Raw genomic sequence first — 21,334 nt, 5'->3', positions numbered from 1 at the left:
GTTCTCTGTATCAGTCTAGTGTCTCTTATTTTTTTATTATATTTAAAATTTTTCATTTAGAAAAAGTTTAAAATTGTGTCTATACCCTAAAAATTCACTAAGGACTCACTTATAATGCCATTTTAATTTCTTAAAAGTTCAAAACTATGTGTGTATGAAAAAGAATGGCTAGACATACATCAAAATATAACCAGGGGTCGTATCTGAACAGCAATTTTTTAGTTTCTTTAGACAAGGTCTCACTATGTAGTTCAGGCTGAACTTGAACTCACTATGTAGCCTAGGTAATCCTCCTGCCTCAGCCTCTTAGGAGCTAGGATTACAGGTATGTGCCACTACACTCGCAAGAAACAATTTTAATTTTTTTTCCTTATAGTCTTCAAAATGTTAGAAATGTTTACAACAGAAATATTTTGGAAGGTATTTATCCTTCCAGTTGTAAAATATTTATTAAAAAAAGATAAATTTACATTATTTGCAGGAAAGTAGATTGATTTTGGGATCATAATGCTAAGTGAAATAAATTAGACATAGAAACTTAAATAGCATGTGGTCAGGAACCAAAAATATAAATAATTTAATGATTAAAATAAAAGAAAACTGACAGAAAACAAGGAGGCAGACCACAGAAATGGGCCAGGGATTAAGGACAGGAGGAAAAGGGCAAGGAGGGAAAGTGTAAGTAACAATCAAGATGTGATACACTTTTACCAGCTTCCCAAGATGAATATACTTATTATATATCACAAACATATACTGATAAAAAATTACAGCTTTAAAAAAAAAGCCAATCATTTTGCCACTGGCATGTTCCTTTCTACCCCTCCTTCACACATATCTCACCCACAATTCCACTATTCCTTCTGCTACAGTAACGAAAAAGCAGACATCTACAGAGAAGGATCTGTGAGAGGGACCACAGCCACAGAGAATTAATCAGTTCCCCAGACCAAAGGGGAGAGTCACATGAAAATTTAATAATGTAGAAAAGAAAGAATCACCAGCTAGGTGTAGTGGTACACATGGATAATCCCTGCACCCTGGAGAGGTGAGGCAGAAGGATGGAAAAGTTAAGCCCAGCCTGGGCAATTTTGCGATTCATCAAGTCCTTTCCAAAATAAGTAACTCCTTATAGGGGAGGGTCAGTGGAACTACTGGGAAGTAAGTTCACTGTGAAGGCCAAGGGTTCTAGTTCTAGTACCACCGAAATAAAAAAAACAGACAAAAAACCCCCACAGAAACAAGTTTTAATTTCTGCTTTCAGACCTTTATCCTCAGCACATGCACACATATGTAAGTACATACAAATAAGAGGTTTATCCAACATTTCCTAATTATTTTTTGTTTGTTTTTTGTCTTTTTGAGACAGGGTCTCTGTGCAGTTCAGGCAAGCCTTGAGCTCATTTTGTAGCCCAGGCTGGTCTCAAACTTGCAAATGATCCTCCTGCCTCAGCCTCCCCAGTGCTGGGATTACAAGCATGAGCCACCACGCCCGGCCTCTTAATTATTTTTAAAATAAAAGTATTTTAGAAGACCTGTATGTTACTGTATAAATTTCTCAGATTCAGTCCCATTAACACCTCTGTGATTTCCTAGATCTAAATTACCTTTCTTTTTTACATTACCGGCAGAGCCTCTGTTTTAAATGCTTTTGATATGCACAAACTTAAGTCACCAAGATTTTTGACATTTAGTTAACTAATACCAGTTCCTCAACAATATGGCCCAAATTTCAACTATCATATATTAACTAGGAGTAATTACACAAAGTAGAAATTTTACTGTGAGTTCTCCAATACATGAATTGGCACATAATAAGAGAGGAACATCTGCAGTAAAATATCACATCCTTTCAATCTTTGGGTGCATGGTTAGTGTACAAGTATCCACAGGTGCTGTTATATTTCCTGTGTCTCTTGGTGATAAGCCTAGATTTTTTTACAAACATGGACAATCCAAAGACGAAAGAGCAAGCAAGGCATGGTGGTGTACTTCTGTAATCCCAGCACACGAGAGCTGAGGCAGAAGGATCTCTATGAGTTTGAGGCCAGCCTGAGCTACACTATGAGATGATGTCTCAAAAAAATATGAAATGACATGAAATGCAGCAAAATGAAAAGTGTTAATGTTGGAGGTGAAACTCGAGATCACTGGGAATAGAGCCACAGGGCAGAGCTAACTGTGAGCATGCTGACAAGGCAGGGCTCTCACTCCCACCCCACCCCACCCTGGACTGAACCCAGCATCGGCCATATGTCTGGCTCCTTTTTAGACAGGACTTTTGCTAAATTGTTAGGTTCCCCAGAATAGGCTCAAACTTGGCAATCCTCTGGCCTCATCTCCCAGACTGCTAGGATTATTGGCAAGTGCCACCATACTCAGGTCACTATTGGGATTTGAGTGTCTTGTACAACAAATTCTCAACAGCAGTGAAAAACAAAGTTGTGTTGAAAGGAATGATGTCTCAGAGAAAGTAATTCAGGAAAATATTTCACATTAAAGAAGCCCTTGGCTATTTCAAGATATTAAATATGTGAAGAGCCATGGATACAGCTGAGCAGCACAGTACCTGCCTGGCAAGCACAAGCCCTGAGTTTGATTCCCAAGAGCAAAAAAAAAAAACCAATATAGAAGCACACTCCTATAAATCCCGGCATTCCAGAAAGCTAAGGCAGGAGCATTCCAAGTTTGAGCATAGTGTAGACAAATTAGTGAGAATTTGCTTCAAAATAAAAAATAGGGAGAATGTAGCTCAGTGCAAAGGTCCCAGATTCAACTTCCAGTACCAACTAAAAAGTTTTCTTCCTCCGCATTGCCTATGGGGGTAAGAGCTATCATCTACTATCATGGCTGATCTCAAACCACCTGGAATCCTAAAATCATTACAAATAGAAACTAGAAGTTCACCCAGCACCAGTCAGACCCTTATGACCAAATTAAACCTAAGTGGCAGAACCAGTGATCCTGACGACAGGATGCAGAGAACTCAAGAACCAGATCCTGATGCCCACCACTGTTATGGCAGCAACCAGGAAAGAAAGCACACACTGCTAGTGGCTTCCTGAACTTCGGGTCCACAACTCAAGGAGTAAGTACTGAACATTTAATGTCTTCCACTACTGTGACTGCGCACAAAACTTCAAAGCCATCATGAAAAAAGCAGTCCAATGGGTCATCAAAGTCATCAATGCCATGGGCTGGGGATATAACTCAGCAGCACATTACCTGCCTGGCAAGCTCAAGGTCCTGAGATTCCTAGTACCAAAAAAAAAAAAAAAGACTCATCAATACCAGGCTGCACAGCAAAGGAAATGAACAGCACTGGAACACATTTTATTTGTGCTTAAATAAAACCACAAAGACTGTCATCTGGCATTTCTTACATCCCTCCACCCCTCAAAAAATCAAAGGACAAATGTTGGAGGCCACAAGACATGGAAAAGATGTGAAGGGTGCTGGGAGCCATCAAGACATGGAACAGATAAAAAGGAAAACAATATTAAAACAACTCTCAGTAGGAGCAGTGGTACAAGCCTACAATCCTAGCTACTCGGGAGGCTAAACCAGGTGAACTGCAAGTAGAACTCCAGCCTAGCAACTTAGTGAAACCCTATTTCAAGGCAAATAAATAAATAAAGGACTAGGATGTGATTAGTGGTAGAGGGACCCAGGATTCAAACTGGAGTCCACACATAGATACACACAATTACTCTTGGTTAAGTCTTAACCAAAAACAAGACAAAAATATCATAATTCTCAATATTACTGCTTTAAGTTTTATAGTGTCATTATTTTCTATTTCTGTATCATTTTATAATTGACAGTAAGAGTTTTTAATGTTTTTTAAAGGTTACTAAATAATCGTTAATTTTCTCATTGATTCTGAAAACTCCTTTGCAAAGTTTCAACTTGTAAAATCATTTTGTTGTTTATTTGTTTTTTGAGACAGGGTCCCACTATGTGTAGTTCAGATTGCCTTAAATTCACTATGTAGCCTAGGCTGGCCTCAAACACGCAGCGATTCTCCTGCCTCAGGCTCCCAAGTGTTGGAATTATAGGCATGTGCTACCACACCTGGCTAGGTGATCATTTCTACGGTCATTTTACTATCATGCACATTTTACTCAAATAAATGCATTTTAGAGAAAAATTTTGCACCATTTAGCTATTTTTTGAAAATGCTAAATCATATGATACCTGAAGCCACTGAATCTTTATCTCATTTCTATTCCAGATCTTAATCAACCTCTCTATCCAGTATATTTATGTCCAGCTTCAACAACTGAGCATAAAGCAAACAGCCCACAGTAAAAACAGTAAAGTTCCTTTCCATCAAAAACCTTGTATTTCCATCAAAAACTTTGCCACTTCAATACAGTGGCAAAGTTTGATAATGAGATTTCTAAATTTCCAGATCAGAAAATCTACTCAAAAACTGTTGGTAACACAATAGTGAAGACAAATGAAATTCACCACCGTAAGATAAAAAAGTAATTTATATCTATTGATGAAATCTATTTAAAAACCAAAAGCCTAAAGTAGTGATGGCAAACTGTTCAGAGACTGAGTGCCCAAACTGTAGCCCAAACCCACTTATTTATCGCATAGTGCCAATACTGAATTAAACCTAAATACTGTTTTAGTCTACAAAAATAACTGTTATCCAAAGCTAGACTGGTGGGGCAACTTGGCTCCACTATCTCAGTTTGCCACGACTGGTGACACAGGCAGGATGGCACAGACCTGTAATACTAGCTCAGAAAGCAGGATCTTTATGAGTTTAAGTCCATCTGGGCTACCTATTGAGTCCCAGGCTAGCCTGTACTACGTAGTAGACTCTGTCTCAAAAACTGAAGAAAAATTAAGCCTACAGGTTAAGCTTCAAGGGAGCCCTAAGATCCTCATAATAAAGTAAATAAAGATATCTTTTAGATTACCAAGAAAAAATTAAGGGGCAGAACTAAATCATCTTCAGCAACCTCTTTAGGAAAAAAACAGGAGGATCTAGCAGATTTTGGAAAGATGAGGACAGCATTGTTTGGGAATTTCCCTAAATGCCCACATAATCACTGAACAAACAGCAAAACCAAAGCCCAAAACATTCACCATGCAACATGACACATGTACCACGAAATGTGACAAGATACTCCCTCCTCAAGAGCCCCAAAATACAAGTTGGTGGAAATACTATCTACCACACTCATACACCCTGGAGCTACATACCACCTGTGTGAAAAGCAACCTGACCCCTCATCCAAGGACCTGAGAATAGAAATCCACAACAATCAGCAGAAGGTCTGCTCTTCTGAAAAACACTCAGGTGGCACGGGCTAGACTAAAGCAGGGGAGGAAGACTGAGTCACAAATCCCCAAAAAACAAGCTGCTGTGAGATCAGCTGGTAAGAGGTCACCTGAGCCAAAGGTCCTTCTAAACAGTCAGGAAAAATCAAATTCATATAAAAAGACAACAAAGCACAGAAGCTAAGCCTCATGCTGTTAATAAAATTAAAAAGGATTAAGGAAAAGAATAACATCTCCACAAAGAGAAAGCCAGAAGGACATACTCAACAGATTAAAACTGAGACATGCTATTTCCATATGAACTACTAAAAATTACAGAAGGAATGAAAGACCATGCATCAAACATTAAACTGAGTTCAGAATGACTAACCCAAGACATACTACATCAAAAACTAGTAGACTTTAAAGGACAGGAGGGACTTTGAATATTCTGAATTAAAAATTACTGGAACCTACTCAGTGACACATGTTCCACGTAGTTTTCTGTGTTTTATTTTACAATAAAAATTTTTTGGCTAGGCATGGTAGTAATATACCTATTAATTCCAGCACTAAGGAAGCTGAAGCAGGAGAATCATGAGTTTAAGGCCAGCCTGGACTACACAGTGAATTTACAACCAGCTTAAATTATACAACAAAACCAATCTTAAAAACAAAAAGGTAAAGGAACTAACAATGTCTTATACCTATTATTTCAGATGCTTCATATACTCTTTTTCATAATGATGTGTGGATTTCTATAAAAATTAAAAATGAAATTTCAATGTCACTTGCCAAGGTACACATTGGCAAAAACAGGATACAAACCTTGGTCTTTCAAGCCTTAAAATAATTACTATTACAGAAGGCAAATATAAATCAGGCATGGTGGCACATGCCTATAATCTGTGCACTTGGGAGGCTGAGGCAGGAGTATTGTTGCAAGTTCAAGACCAGCCTGGGCTACAAAGTGAGCTCAAGACCAGCCTGAACTGCAGTGAAACCCCATCTCAAAAAGACAAAAAATAATGAGCAAGTCTCTAGGGGAAAAAAAAATAGGCTAGGGATTTAGTTCAGTGGCATAAGCATCTGCCTTGCAAACACACGGTCATGAGTTCAATCCTCATTACCACCAAAAAAAAAAAAAAAGACAAAAGACAAAAAAAAAAAAAAAACCTAATAAATAAATAAAACAAAATCCTAGTACTTGGGAAGCTGAGACAAGAGAATCACTGTGAATTCAAGGATAGCTTACACTACACAGCAAGACCTTAAGAACAAACAAAAAAAGCAGAAGGCAAGTAGACAATTAAGGGTAACACTTTTTAAGAGTATCTTCAAAGCTACAGTACTTTCCAATACTTTGATATTTAAACTTTCCCTACTTTACAAAGTTTGCTGTGTAAGTGAGATAATGTCCTGCTGATATCTAAGAAAAGTATATATGTAAATGATTTTGGAAACTGAATTTCATCAATACTAAACTTCTTCAGGTAGCTACCCTTCCTAAAACAAACTTTCCAATGTAGAAATCTTTAGTAGTCAAAACAAGGTAAATTTTAGGGTTAGAAGAGATTTTTAAAATACCGGGGCACCCATGGGATACTCAAACTACCAGAACAGTCTTTCCTTCATTAATGGATGACCATTTAAGTTTTACCATATTTATCTAGTAACACAATTTTGAAAAATAGTAATATTCTTCACAAAATTATCCAACAATTCAGCTACTTTAGAATTAACAACTTCATTGAGGATTTTAATATAAAAGAGTATTACATTACATTAATTTACATTAATATTGAATGAAATTTGAGCCCACCACTAAAAGTTAAATCAGATGCACGGGCAAAAGCCTGCAATCTCAGGTACTGAGGTAGGAGGACCATGACAAATTCAAGACAATGGAGGCAACTTACCAAGACTCTGTCTCAAAAATAAAAATAGCTGGGATATAATAGTGGCATATCCCTGTAATTCCAGTTTTATGAAAGGCTGAGGCAGGAGGATCACAAGTTCCAGCCCAGCTGGGTAAATGATCCATTTAGCAAGACTCTCAAAATAAAAAACGTAAAAGGGCTGGGAATATAGCTCAGTGTGCCAGTATAGGTTCAATGTCTAGGACCACCAAAAAAGAGAGAAAAGGCTACACTTCAGGAGTAGAGCACTTGGCTGCGCATGGAGAGGACCTCAGGTTCTAGCCTGGAGTGGCAGGGGGTCAGGGTCGGTTACGTTAAACAGATTCTCCAGTTGTTACCTCACTTTTTAATCTACAAAAAGAGTTTAAAGTGGTACAAGTAATACCACTCTTCATCCAAATTTTTTTCATTAAAATTATAATTAGTAGAGGCTGCTGGGAAGACGGCGGATCAATAAGCAGAGGCTAGAATTTAACATCATGGAGAAGACCAGACGAAAGGAAAGAGATTCTCACAACCCAGGAAGAAACTAAGAAAAAAAGGGGTGGGGGTGGGGGGGGGATAAAAAAGAAAGAAAGAAAAATGTGGACAGAAGGCTGGAGCCAGACACACTCTCATCAGAGCTGGTCCCACGGTGTGCTAGTCCAACAACTCGCAGTGGCAGCGAAGTCAAGAGTTGGAGAGCCTGAGGACATTGGTGGGGGGACGCATAGCAATGGCGAATGGAGATGGTGTGGAGATCTGAACCAGCACGCAGTGAGCGTGCAGAATTTGGTCCTCCCACAGGAGGGGGTGACCAGCTGGGCAACATTTTGGAATTGGGCAGGACAGGCCTGAACCCAGAACTGTAGCGGCTTCAGTTGGCCACTCCTGGCACAGAGCTGATTGGTGGGAACTGCTTGGACTGGGTCCTGCTCCTGTGTGGGACCCAATAGCCACGGACCACACTGCCCCTGAAGCTGTCCCAAACCAGTTCCATCCTGGTGGCACACACTAATGTGGTGAGGCCCCCTGGTGATTGACTGGCTGGGAAGGGAGGGGCCAGCCTGCACCACCCCTGTTGTACCTCCGGGGAGAGGGCAGCAAGCCGTAGCCAGAGTAATTGTAATTGTAACCAGTACAGAAAGGGCCTGGGACCTCTATTATATACTTGTCTGGAAGAAACCAGAAACATGACAAGACAAAGAAACAAAAGGAAGTCTCCAGCCGCCAACCCAAACAATATAGGTCCAGAAGAGGTAAACACAGAAGAGACTGAAGGCAGTACACTTGGAGTATCAGCTGACATAAAGAAATATCTTCGTGATATTACAGAAGAACTCAAAACAGAAATACTAATACAAGTAAAGCAAGGTATAAGAAGATTAATAAGAGAAATGCTAAGCACCTCTCAAGAAGACACAGATGGAAGAATGGAGGAGCACAGAAAAAGGAGGGAAACCTTCAATGCAGAATATTTAAAAAATCTTGAGTTCATAAAACACATTCCAAGAGATAACCAGGAAATTAAAAACTCCATTGAAAGCTGGCAGAACTGCTTGAAAGAAACTAAAGATAGACTATCAAACCTTAAAGACAGGCTTGCAATGTATGATTGAAAACGGAAAGATCTCCTAAAAACAAGCAACCAGGAAGTAACAATACAAAGGCTAGAAAATGACCAGAGAATCTATAAGAATAAAAACTGTGTGGGCTGGGGATTTAGCTCAGCGGCATAAGTGCCTACCTTGCAAGACTGTGGTCGTGTGTTCAATCCCTGATACCAGTAAAAATACAAAAAAAATAAAAATAAAAATAAAAATAAAAACAATGAGTGAAGAAGCAGGGAAATACAAAGAATATTCACAGAAATAATTAAGGAAAATTTCCCAGGCATAGGAAAAGAAAATGATATTCAGATGTATGACATACAGAATTGGGAGACCCAAAACAGATCTACACCCAGACACATAATAATCAAGATCCCAGAAATTCAATATAAGAACAGAATATTAAAAGCAGTCGACAGAAGAAACAGATCACCTAATAAAGGAAAACCCATCAAAATCACAACAGACTTCTCAACACAAACCAACAAATCAAGAGCTTGGAGTGAAGTACTCCAAGTCCTGAAAGAAAATAACTTCCAACCCAGATTGATGTACCCTGAAAAATTGTCTCTCAAAATTAATAGAGGAAACAAGATGCTTCTATAACAAAGAGGAACTGAAAGAGTTTGTGACCACCAATCTAACCCTACAAAAAATATTGAAGGACATTCTAGAGAGAGAGAGAGAAAAAAAGAAAAACAGGGTTTTAGGAACAGTGGCAGAGAGGCCTCAATGAATGCAGACACAGTGGAATAAAGGGGAAAAGTAGACAATCAACAGCAGAAAAACAACATAGCAAAGATGAGGCAGAGAAGACTGGCTATCATGTCTAACATAAATGGCCTTGATACACTAACAAGAAGAAACACAGGCACAGTGGATCAGGAGATAGGGTACATTGAGATGCTCTGTATAGGAAATATGCTCAACCTGAGAGAGGATTTATGGAATGAAAGTCAAAGATGAGAAGATAATGCTCTATGTGACAGGGAACCAGAGAGAAATAGGGGCAGCTCATCTAGCAGCTGCAGATAGATTGGAAAGACATGACACTTTTGTGCAGTGCAGAACTACTCAGCTATAAGGAAGGAGAACTTTGAGGCTTTTGTAGGTAAAGGAATACAACTTAAGATCAAGCTCAGGGGTAAAAAAAGTTTCAGAAACACTTTGTAAATAGCTCATTGCCTCCCTAATCTAAAAACTAAAGGAGTTAGTGGGATCCAAAATACACAATGCACCTAGTGAAAGGGAAAGAATTGTCTAAAAAGGGAAGGCAGTGGACATCGTTAATGTCTTCTACACACTGTATCATGACTTAAAACCCACACTGTTCTCATTGCTGTTCTCATTCTGTTCCAAGTCTGTCTGCTTGTACTAGATTTGAGGGCACAGACAGCTATTCCAAAAATAGCAGGGTACACTATGGTAACCATCTTTAATTTCCTATTAACTTAATCTGAAGCCCTGTATTACTTACACTGTCTTATTATGACTGATCTTACTTGAATCTGGTTTGTTAGATTACTGTTTTGTCTTGATTGAGTTTATTCGAATCTGTTATGTTTGACAGTATCAAGTCGGAGTATAGGCAACTACTCCGAAAACAATAAGATTCACTAGGATCCTCTGGTTTGACTATTATTTGCTTTTGAAGTCCTATATTGTCTCCAATGTTTTGTTTTCATTGATACTGTTCTGTTCTGTACTGCTATGTTCAATTTTACTATGCCTGATAATATAGACAATTCTATTGAAGATAACGAGACATCATAGTAACCATTGTAGATCACCTTGTTTTGTGGTTTTAATCATGTGCTATGTCCATCCTTTTGTTTTGGATGACCTTGTTTTGTTTTCTTTCACATTTGGTTTTATTCTTTTCAAAATGAAAGAAATAAAATAACAAAAACAAAGAAAAAATAAAATATTAATTAGTAACATACTGCTTACATTTTATTTCCATACATACCTACAGTACTTTATCCTCTGAACTAGTGGAAAGAAAACTATACACAATTCATTGCCAAAATAACTTTTTTTTCATGTTCTTGTTTTTTAATTTTTTGGTAGCAGGGATCAATCTCACAACCTCTCACTTGCCAGACAGGCACTTACATCACTGAACTAAATCCCTGGCCCAACTTTTTGTTATTTTTTAAAGTTTTAGTTTTGGGGGCTGGGGATTTAGCTTAGCGGCATAAGCACCTGCCTTGCAAGCAGGCAGTCATGAGTTCGATCCCCAGTACCGATAAAAAGGAAAAAGACAAAAATAAAATAAAATAAAGTTTTAGTTTTGCTTGACATGGGTACATTACACAAGAGGAATAAATTCTACTGCTGCACTGGAAGGTAACCACAGTTAACAATTTTATATATACAGAGAGGGGAGATAGGGAATTTTGAATGTTTTCATTCGTGTCCTTATATCTATTTTCAAATTCCAAAAGGATGACACTTTGCACACAGTGTCATATCATTATATCCTTTAGTCTGAACTATGCACTGTCTCATTTTTTACTTTTATAACTGACTTTTTTTAAAGCTCATTCCAGTTTTCTGTGTAATGTCTCACAACCAAGATCTCTTGTAACATGATCAGATTTTAGATAAATACTGGACAACTTCACATTGGTGGTATCATCACTCCTCTTCTTGATGTGGTAAAATGGCAAGAACATAATGTCATTTTGTTCCCTAACTAGTGATACTGAGGGTAGTGGTTGATTGATTGTGTCAACTTGAGACATTTAGAAACTTAACTAAATGGGTTTAGCAACTCTACACCCAAGGGTGTGGAAGACCCACCCTAGGATGGCTCATCACCTGGGAAAGGGAAGGATGAAGGACGAATGCATTCCATTCTTGGGAGAAGCTCCAGTCTTCACCTTTGGTTTGGACCTAGTCTCCTGGCTGCCAGTGCAGACTCTTCAGCCTTTCATCATAGAGCCTTCCGCCTTCTGTCCCAGACCCATCAGCCTGCTGGTGTGGACTTGCACAAGACACTAGGGTGAACTCCAGACCTTGGATTGAATCCTTTGGCCTCCAGTGTGTTGACACCCTCTGCACGCTTCCTCATTGGACTCTGTGGCTAAGCACTGTAAGCCAATCTTCTGGTTTCTTTTACAACTGTATATCTCATGTATCTCTTCTCTCTAGTAAAACCCTGACTAATACACTGAGTTTGATCATTCAGTCAATATGTCAGTGTGCTGGGAAAAAAAAAAATCCTACTTCAAATTTCTTTGCTTAAAAGCCTACAATAACATCTCCTTAAACTAAAGCTCAATAGACCCCAAATCCTTTCCAAGTCCTATAATGCACTGGCCCACTCTTTGGCCTAAACTGCTCTTTAGATTCTCCATAATTCCAGAGCACTCTGCTGTTTGTAGCAGAAAAAAAAAAAAAAATCCTAAAATATGAATGAACTAATCTCAAATGGCAAATAGAAGAACCCAGACATCTCTGAAACCATAATATCTTTATAAATATAGTTCTGTACTAACCCAATGATATAGTCATCAAGTTACTCTTATTAAATTCCATACAATTTGTCAAAAGCTTTTCTTTAAGAGAAATGAATTCCCAAAGACTCTGGGAATTTTCCTTAGAGAAGACAGATGTGCTAGGGAAAAAATATCAGTGAAGTTAGCTATGATTAGAGAAGTTAGCTAAGTACACTAGGATTAACAGAACGACAGAGCTTCACATAACTCATCAAGTATGCCAACTTGCTATGAACAGTTAAATTAAATCCCCAGAAGAATGTAGCAGACTTGATTTGACCAACTGACCAACCTTTTAAAAACTAAAGCAATGGAGACATATCTAATTCCTACTGTGTGCACTAAATGAATGTAAACGAAACTGCCCACATATCAATAATGTGTACACTGGCTGACAGGAACAAGAGAAATCACTGTGCTCTTCACTTTTACTTGTTTTTTTTTTTTTTTAATTTTCCCTATGTTAACAAATTATCATTGGCTCTAATTCATCACCATCTTCTCTATCTATGCCTTTTGTCACCTGACTTTACAGTTGATGTGACTACTGATCCTGCGCTGAGCTCAGGCAGAGGCTGTGCCTTGGCCACTGCTGTATAAGGAAAGCAGATGTGACAGTACACCATACATTAAGCAATGTCTGTCCATACTAATGTGTCTGCCAGCAACAACAGCCTACTAATCTCAAGAAAAGGATGAGACCCAATGTGCTAGGAAAGGCCAGCTGATCCTCAAACCCATAAACAAGAAAGAAATGCCATGCTGCTTGTATTTTATGACTAATAACTAGCATTATGATGACCACAGCTAAGTGTTAAGTCACAATTAAACAAAAAATTAGTATCACACTTTTTGAAGATGTTTCTAAAACCAAAGAAAATAACCACAACAAAAAAGCATCAATGGGATATTCGGAATCATTAATAGATATTGCCAAAATATTACAGTGGCCAGGCATAATAGCCATGCCTGCTATCCCAGCTCTTAGGAGGCTGAGGAAGGACTGCCACCAAACTCAAGCCAGTCGAGACAAGCAAGATCCTATCTCGACAAAACAAAACAAAACAAAAACCCAAATGAAAAAAAAAAAAAAAAGTGTACCCCTTAATTATATATAATTAAGTTTTATTCTTCTTTACCTTGATATATATGTGACAGAAATATCAATAACAAAATAACTATAATTATGGTTAGCTTTGCAATCTTGTCTTTACAATATATATCGCACTGATGCTTTAGCTTAGTTACTGAAATATAAAAATACACTTATCTTTTCTGCCTTTTTAAAATGAGGGAACAGTCAATGAAGCAAAGACATAAGAAAAATCACTTAGAAGCACTATTAACTAGCCTCTGGAGAGCCAGGCCTGGTGAACCCATGATGTACCATAACAGATAAGTAATAACAGATAATAAATCTAACAGACAAACTTGTAGAAATTTCCTTATTAAACAACTGAAAGTAACTTTCATTGAAAATACAGCTCTACCACCAAGTTTGAATTTTTTAAAAATCTGACTTTGTGACCAAGTATGGCAGCATATGCCTGTAATCCCAGTGCTTGGGAGGCTGAAGCAGGAAGATCACCACAAGTTCAAGGCCAGTTTGGGGCATACAGTGAGTTCAAGAACAGCCTAAACTATGTAGTAAGACACTATCTCAAAGATCAAAACTAAACAAAACAAGACAAAGAAAATGATAATTCCATAGTTGTTCTACTACTATCTCTCATAAACTCTATTGTCAAGTTATTTTTTAATAAAATTAATTCAGATTGTTGAATAAAATAAAAATGGCTCATTTGCACAAGCCAAAAGTAGTTCTAATGCCCACAAAGTGTAAGCTGTTTCCACTAAAATATGACTGAATGGATACCTTTACAAAATTCTTAAGAAGGCCTGGGGATTTAGCTCAGTGGCTTAAGCGCCTGCTTGGCAAGTGTGAGGCTGCGAGCTCAATCCCCAGTACCAAAAAATAAAAAAATCTTAAGAATAAAATAATATTGGCCAAGTGTGATAGTGCACACTTGTAATTCTAGCATTTGAGAGGCTGAGACAGAAAGACTGCCACAAGTCTGAGGCCAGCCTGGACTACACAGCAAGACCTTGTCTCAAAATGTAAATGAATGAATGTTACAATGCAGCTTTCAAAAAAGATTTACGTGGAAGTTACATCATCTAGATGTCAAGTATCTTGTATAATAGGCTAAATATTTCAATCTAAGAACAGGGAAATACTAACGCTATTTATGGCTATACTGACCCAGGTATTCAATTCCTAAGTCAAAGGTGGCAAACCGATGGTACGCATGCTGCAATGGGCTATTTGTATCATTGAAACCTCAAAGGTTCATGGGCTGTCTGTGGATCACTGAAGGCTCTAGAAGGTTTGCCATCACTGTCTATGCTTTTATCCCAGAGAAATCGAAGTCTCTGTTCACAAAATTGAAAAAAGTTCAAACAGCCATCAATAAGTACATGAATGGACAAGCTCTGATATACCCATATAGTAGAATGCCACAATAATAGAAAGGAACAAACTACCAGTACATATGGCAGAAATAAATCCCAGAAACATTATGCTGAGTGAACGAAGCCAGAAGCACAGTATGATTCTATTTATATAAAGTTCAAAAACAGGCAAAGCCAATCTACAGTTACAGAAATTAGAACACGGGGGCTGGGGATTTAGCTCAGCGGCATAAGCGCCTTCCTGGCAAGTGTGCGGTCCTGAGTTCGATCCCTGTACCGATAAAAATGAAAAAGACAAAAAAAAAAAAAAAAAAAAAAACAGAAATCAGAACACTTGCTACTCTAGGAGCAGAGAGACAGACTGCCAAGGGTCATGAAGGAGCTTTGGGAGTAACAGAATGTCCTGTATTTTGACAAGGGTAGTGAATTACCCAAGTACATATATCTGTCAAAACTCAAACTGTACACTGAAAGATACATGTATGTGCAGTTCACTATATGAATATTTTACCTCAAAAACAAAGCAAAACAAAACTACACCACAAATTAAAAGATACTGACTGCCACAATAACCAACTGTCAGATATGCCATCCTGTCAATAAGGTCAACACTCACCCAAGTCTAAGCCAGTCTGCTACAAAACCACAAATCTTCCAAGTATGGCATATCCTTGTAACTCCAGCATTCAGGAGGTTGAGGCAGAAGGATCACCAGGAGTTTGAGGACAGCCTGGGCTACATGAGTTCTTCAAGCCTGCCTGAACTACTTAGCAAGACCCCTTTCCAAAAAAAAAAAGTTGGCAGGTTACATTTTTGCATTTCAAAATGTTCTACACAGGGACAGATTCAAGACATATAGACTTACACTGATTAATAGAATAGAGACCAAAAATAAGTGGTTTTTGATTCCCAACAAGAATGCTAAGCTCATTCAACAGGAAAGGAAAATCTTTTTAATAAACAATGCTAGTACAAAATAGGCTCATGTGAAAGATGGGAGTTTTGGCATACACAAAAATTCTCAAAATTGAACGATGACTTAAATACAAGAGGTGAAACAATAAAACTCTCAGAGGACAACTGAGGCAATCACAAATTTTTTTGATCTTTATGGAGAACAACAGAATCTATCAATCAAGGGGAGGCCGGAGATTTAGCTCAGTTGTAGAGTCTTATGCATGACGCCATGGATTCAACACCCAACAAAGTAAAACAAGAGGACATCCTATGTACACAGAATTATGTTTTTTAAATGTCCATACCAATCCCACATGATCTATAGGTTTAATGCCCTACCAAAATAGTAATGACATTCTTCAAAGAATTAGAAAAATTCACATGGAAACACACACATGTATACACACACACACACAAATAGCCAAAGAAATCTTGAGCAAAACAAGAGGAGTTATACTACTTGGCTTCAAAGTAAATTATAAAGCTATAGAAACTAAAGCAGCATGGTGGTGACATAAAAAAAAGACATACAGACCAACAACACAAAGAGCCTAGTAGAAAACCCATGCACTTACAGCCAAGTGATTTTTCAATAAAGGTATTAAAACTCACTGGAATATCTATATGTGGAATGACACTAGCCCCCATCTCTCCCTTGCTACAAAAATCAATTTGAAATGAGTTAAGACCTAAAATTGAAATTACTAGAAAAAAGAAATGCTTCAGGACATATGAAGCTTTTTTTTAAAGAACTCAAAAGCACATTAAACAAAAATATACAAGTAGAAATACATCAAACTAAAAGGCTTCTACACAAAAAAAACAATCATCAGAGTGAAAGAAAAACCTACAGAATGACATAAAAAATCTGCAAGAATATGCCACAAGAGGTTGACCCTCTGAATATACAAGGAACTCCAAAAACTTAAACAGCAAAAACAAAAAATTTAGGATTTAGGATTAAGTGTTTACTAAATTTTCCTTTATTTGCTTGCCAAAATGTCCCAGCATGAAAAAGTGATTTGGTTATCAATAACATCAAAACGATCACCTACGATAAAAGTACCTACAAGTACTTATATTCTTCTGAAATTTCCCAAATTAGTGACTGTTCATCAAAAATTAGTGAAAACCAGGGCCACAGAAATCTTGTCATAGATCTGCACTCATAATGACACTCAAGAGGAAAACTACTGATACTAGTTCTCCAAATTACAGAGGAGGTGGTAGTGATTTATATTTACTACATGGCTTTCCTTGGGTTGTAAAAGATAAAAGGGCATTTTCCCATGGACAAATAGTAGTAACTATCTGACTGTTGCAGCACTTTCCTGTAGTTACATCTAATCAGGAATCTGAAGCAGGAGGAATGCAAATTTTAGGCAAGCAGGGTCTCAAAGTAAAATACAAATTTTAAAAGGAATGGGAATGTAGCTCAGTGGTAGAAAGCAGGCCTATCATGCTCCAGGCCCTGCATTCAAGCATCAACACAGGAAGAAACAAAACAAAAAATAGGAATAACCAAGAACACTATATGCCTTGCCAATTCAAAGGTTTCCAAAACATCCTTTACAATTATGGGAGGTTAGAGAAAATTATTTTAGAATTTAATCAGTTTCAAGAATAACTGGTTTTCAATTTTTAAAAATGAGGTAATTTGACAGTTTTCAAGAATTTCTGAATAACTGTTATTAGCATAATTCAAAAAAATAACCCTGAGCCGGGCGTGGTAGCTTACACCTGTAATCCCAGCACTCAGGAGGCTGAGGCAAGGAGGATCGTTGCAAGTTCAAGTCCAGCCTGGGCTACAAGGTAAGCTTGAGGCCAGCCTGAACTGCACAGCGAGACCCTGTCTCAAAAAAAAAAAAAAAAAACAAAAAAAAACCCTGACATATATACTAAACTTAAAATTTTAGCCAAATTTTGGAATCATCACTAAAGAAATGTGTCTTACTCAGAACAAAAGGTGCTCCACAACTGGAGTGTCCATATGTATGACCCAGTTTGCCAGGATTGTCCTAATTTATATCTGTTGTTCCAATACCCACACTAACTTTACATTGGTCTCAGAATTTTAAACAATATATTATCAAATAATGCATTAATGTACGATAGGATAAACTACTAGATTTTCACTTTATATTTTTCCACCTTCAGCCATGGTTTTGTCTAGTATTGTGTGGGCTGCAAGTACCAGGAACAGAATTCCTACTTAAAAGGCACAGAATTCATAGTTTAACTTCTGGTTCAGTGTGAAAGTCAAACACAGGTAACATCTTTGTCCTTGGTAATGAAAGAAAGCACATTTGGATGCTTGCAGTACACAAGGGGTAGTTAACTCCATCCAGACTTGGGTAATGATGGGAAAAATATCTGAAGTTGCTGCTTCTGCCAGTCACTTGGTATATTGCCAAGCTGCGCCAAAAGCCTCTACCTAGTCTAAGTAATCTTAAATTGGGAAAAGTGAAGAGTGTATGCTATTTGTGAAACATATGCAGGAAACAGATCTCGTATATTCACGAGCAATATTCGGGACAGAGTAATCTTAACATTCTTGCTACAGGAATTTAGTCATTTTCACTATTTCCTATATTGAGTTTATTCACAAGTATATATTTTTGGGGTTTTTAATTTTAATTTTTCAGTACCAGGGATCAAACTCAAGATCTTGCGCTTGCCAGGCAAATGTTTATGCCTCTGAGCTAAATCTCTGGCCTGTACTTTTGTAACATTTATTTTTTACAAACTATTCTTCACACTTTCTTTTATGCTCAGGAATCTCAGCTTAGGCAGATTAAGTACATATGTTCAGCGAGCACAACTAAATATTGTACCTTATATTCCCTATCACATTATTATAATGGATGATATCAAGGAGTGCAAACACTTCACAAAATAAACTGGGTGTTCAATACCATAAACCTGACTGAAACCACTGGCAAGGGTTCACCTGAGGTAGAGAACCGAGCTGGAGCAAACCGGACAACTAACTGGGTAGTGTCCAAGATCATGAAAACCCAGAGGATTCACACAGAGCACCGAAGCCAGATGATACCACCCTCCCAAGCACTGCACACTGAACTAATCAGAAAACCCTGTTTATATTAAATGTTGTTTTTTGAGACAAGGATTCTCTATGTGGTTCCGGCTGGCCTTGAACTCAATGCATAGCCCAGACTGGCCTCACAGCAATCCTCTTGTCTCAGCCTCCCAAGTGCTGGGATTATAGGCATGTGCCACCACAACTGGTTTAAATAAGACCTTTAGTTGCTTGAATATTACCAGTTTCTTAATAAGCAAACACTCTGCTAAGATAGTTGCATAACCAAAAGAAAAGCAAGGCTCTAAACACAACCAACATGTATTTTCAGTTTAAAAAGCTAGAACACATACAAGTCCTTTCCAGCTCTAAAATGCTGTTTTTAAATTAATGAAAATAGCCAGGTGTGGTGGCATACATCTGTTATCTCAGCACGCAGGAGGTCTGCTGTGAGTTGAAAGCCAGCCTGGATTACATAAGGAAATTAAAGGTCTATCTGTACTACATAGCAAGACCGTGTATCAAACAAACCTAATGAAAACAGCTCAAATGCTTTTAAATCTTCTAGATCACTCAGTTTCTACCATACAAAAATGCCATTTTAGAAAATCCTGATAAACTGAGGGTGGTAACACATGCCTACGATCCCAACACTCAGGAGGCTGAGGCAAGAAGACTGCTACTTTTTGTTCAAGACCACCCTGTGCAACATACTGGGGAGAAAAAAATCCTGAATAATGAAATGTACCAGAAAGGACTCAAAACTAGCCTAGCCTTCTCCAACTTTCATTCTAAGAATTAGGGTTTACACCCAACAGAGAAATGATAAATGTACAAAATAAAGCTTGCATACAGTACCCACATTTCACTCCCAAGAGAAAGGTGGTTGTTTCACTGGTAGGTTACAGACTGTTTAACAAACTCAGATATCTAGGTGGATCTCTTGGAAATCTATCATTTCAATTATTTATTTTTCATATTTCTCTGTTTAAACATTATCTCCATCTTAAACTTATATCAACGGTGTATCACAACTTGTCACTGTTTTTTCCCCTTAGGAGTATATAATCATAGACTTGATTAAATATGTTAATTCCCCAGACTGGGCCCCTCTGAAATGGCTTTCAATTCAATCCACTCTAATTGTTAAATAGTTTTTATGCTAAGCACTGTGTTAAAGAGCATAGAAGACCTTGAAATAAAAGTTATTTCACCTTGGGCTCAAATATATCACTGATGAAGATTCTCTTTAAAATTCCAAATCAAGTAAAACAAACATCAGTTAGAGAAAAAAAACACCTTAAATACTGCTAACATATACTTATTTGGCAACTGAATCTTGCACTTTCTGATGTCACTTATTTTGTGAATATACTTTTTCAAATGCACTGTGTATTTTTCAAAGCGTGTAAATTAGGCTGGGTCCTTCTAATGTTACACCTCATTCATCTACCAGTATAAAGATGAATCTTTCTAATAAGCTGTAAGGTTCAAAATTAGAAAATATAACTGCTTTCTACAAAGGTTTCTATTAGTTTCTGAGGTCAGAAACTAAAGGTTTGGATGTCTGCTCGGCTTCACAATGCTAAGCGATCCAGCGAATAGTCTGAACAGAAGTGCTTCAGTTGGAGCGTATCTGCTACCTTTAGCAATCTACACTAGAATTTTTACTCATTTGTTCAACAATTTTTGAATGATTACCAAGCACTAAGCTACTGTTCACAGAGAGGATCACTATGACGTGACACTTAGGCGTCACTTTTTCTGAGTATTAAAAATTGTGCCTTTATAAGCCACTAGTCCTACCTGATGAAGAACACGGTTCCCCACCAGGAGTGTTTACACACCGGGACGAAACGTGGCCAAGTCGTTTCCTAAGGCTAGGCCACAGAGTACAGGAGGCAATCACAATTCACAACTGTGCACTTTTCCCACAATATTGAGGCTCTGAACGAACTATAGACCAACGAGAGTTTTAATACAGATGCGAAACCGAAGGTGCCCCGTTCGGCAGCCGGACGAGAGAGGCAGGGTCTGAAGGAAAAAGCAAGGCGATGTTGAGAACCACGCGGCGGAGACACGTCCCGCCAGCAACTTCCCGGGCCCCTAGGATTCCCCAGCTCTCAGAGTATGGGCAGCCGCTAGCGCCAGGGAACCCCAAAGGCTGCGGTGCGGTCAGCCAAACCGCGCGCAGAGCGGGGAGCAAGATGGACGGGAGCGGAACTCAGACGCTCGCCGCCTCCGCTCCGAGGACGGGGAGGGGGCGACCCTAAGGCCGCAGTCCCAGACGCTAGCCTGACCGCGTTAAGGGGCGGGAAGGGGACAGCCGCCGGGTGCCGCTGAGGAGTCCGCAGCCGGCGCAGCGGGACGCAGCGGGCCTCCCCGAGGACAGGCGGGAAACGTGGTGGCGGGAAGACGCGAGGGCGGCCAGGCACAAGCGCAGCGCGCGAGGCCCCGACCCTGCGCCGCCTCCGGCAGGCCAGACGACCCCGATACAGGCCTGGCCTCGCGGGGGGTGGGAAGGGGCCAGGACGCCCCTACCCGTGTCCGCGCTCAGCGAGCGCGGCACCCCAC

General features: G+C 38.7%; 1 protein-coding gene across 2 annotated transcripts in view; it reads right to left on the bottom strand.

Annotated features, from left to right (window-relative positions):
* Nucleotides 1-21,334, bottom strand: part of Gmps (guanine monophosphate synthase) — a 62,874-nt gene that overhangs the window by 33,268 nt on the left and 8,272 nt on the right. The window lies entirely within an intron of this gene.

This window comes from Cavia porcellus, unplaced genomic scaffold (assembly GCF_034190915.1).
Source record: "Cavia porcellus strain 051 isolate PalLab524CR breed Dunkin Hartley unplaced genomic scaffold, mCavPor4.1 scaffold_5, whole genome shotgun sequence".
Classification (NCBI taxonomy): Eukaryota; Metazoa; Chordata; class Mammalia; order Rodentia; family Caviidae; genus Cavia; species Cavia porcellus.
This window is presented reverse-complemented; position numbering and strand designations above follow the sequence as displayed.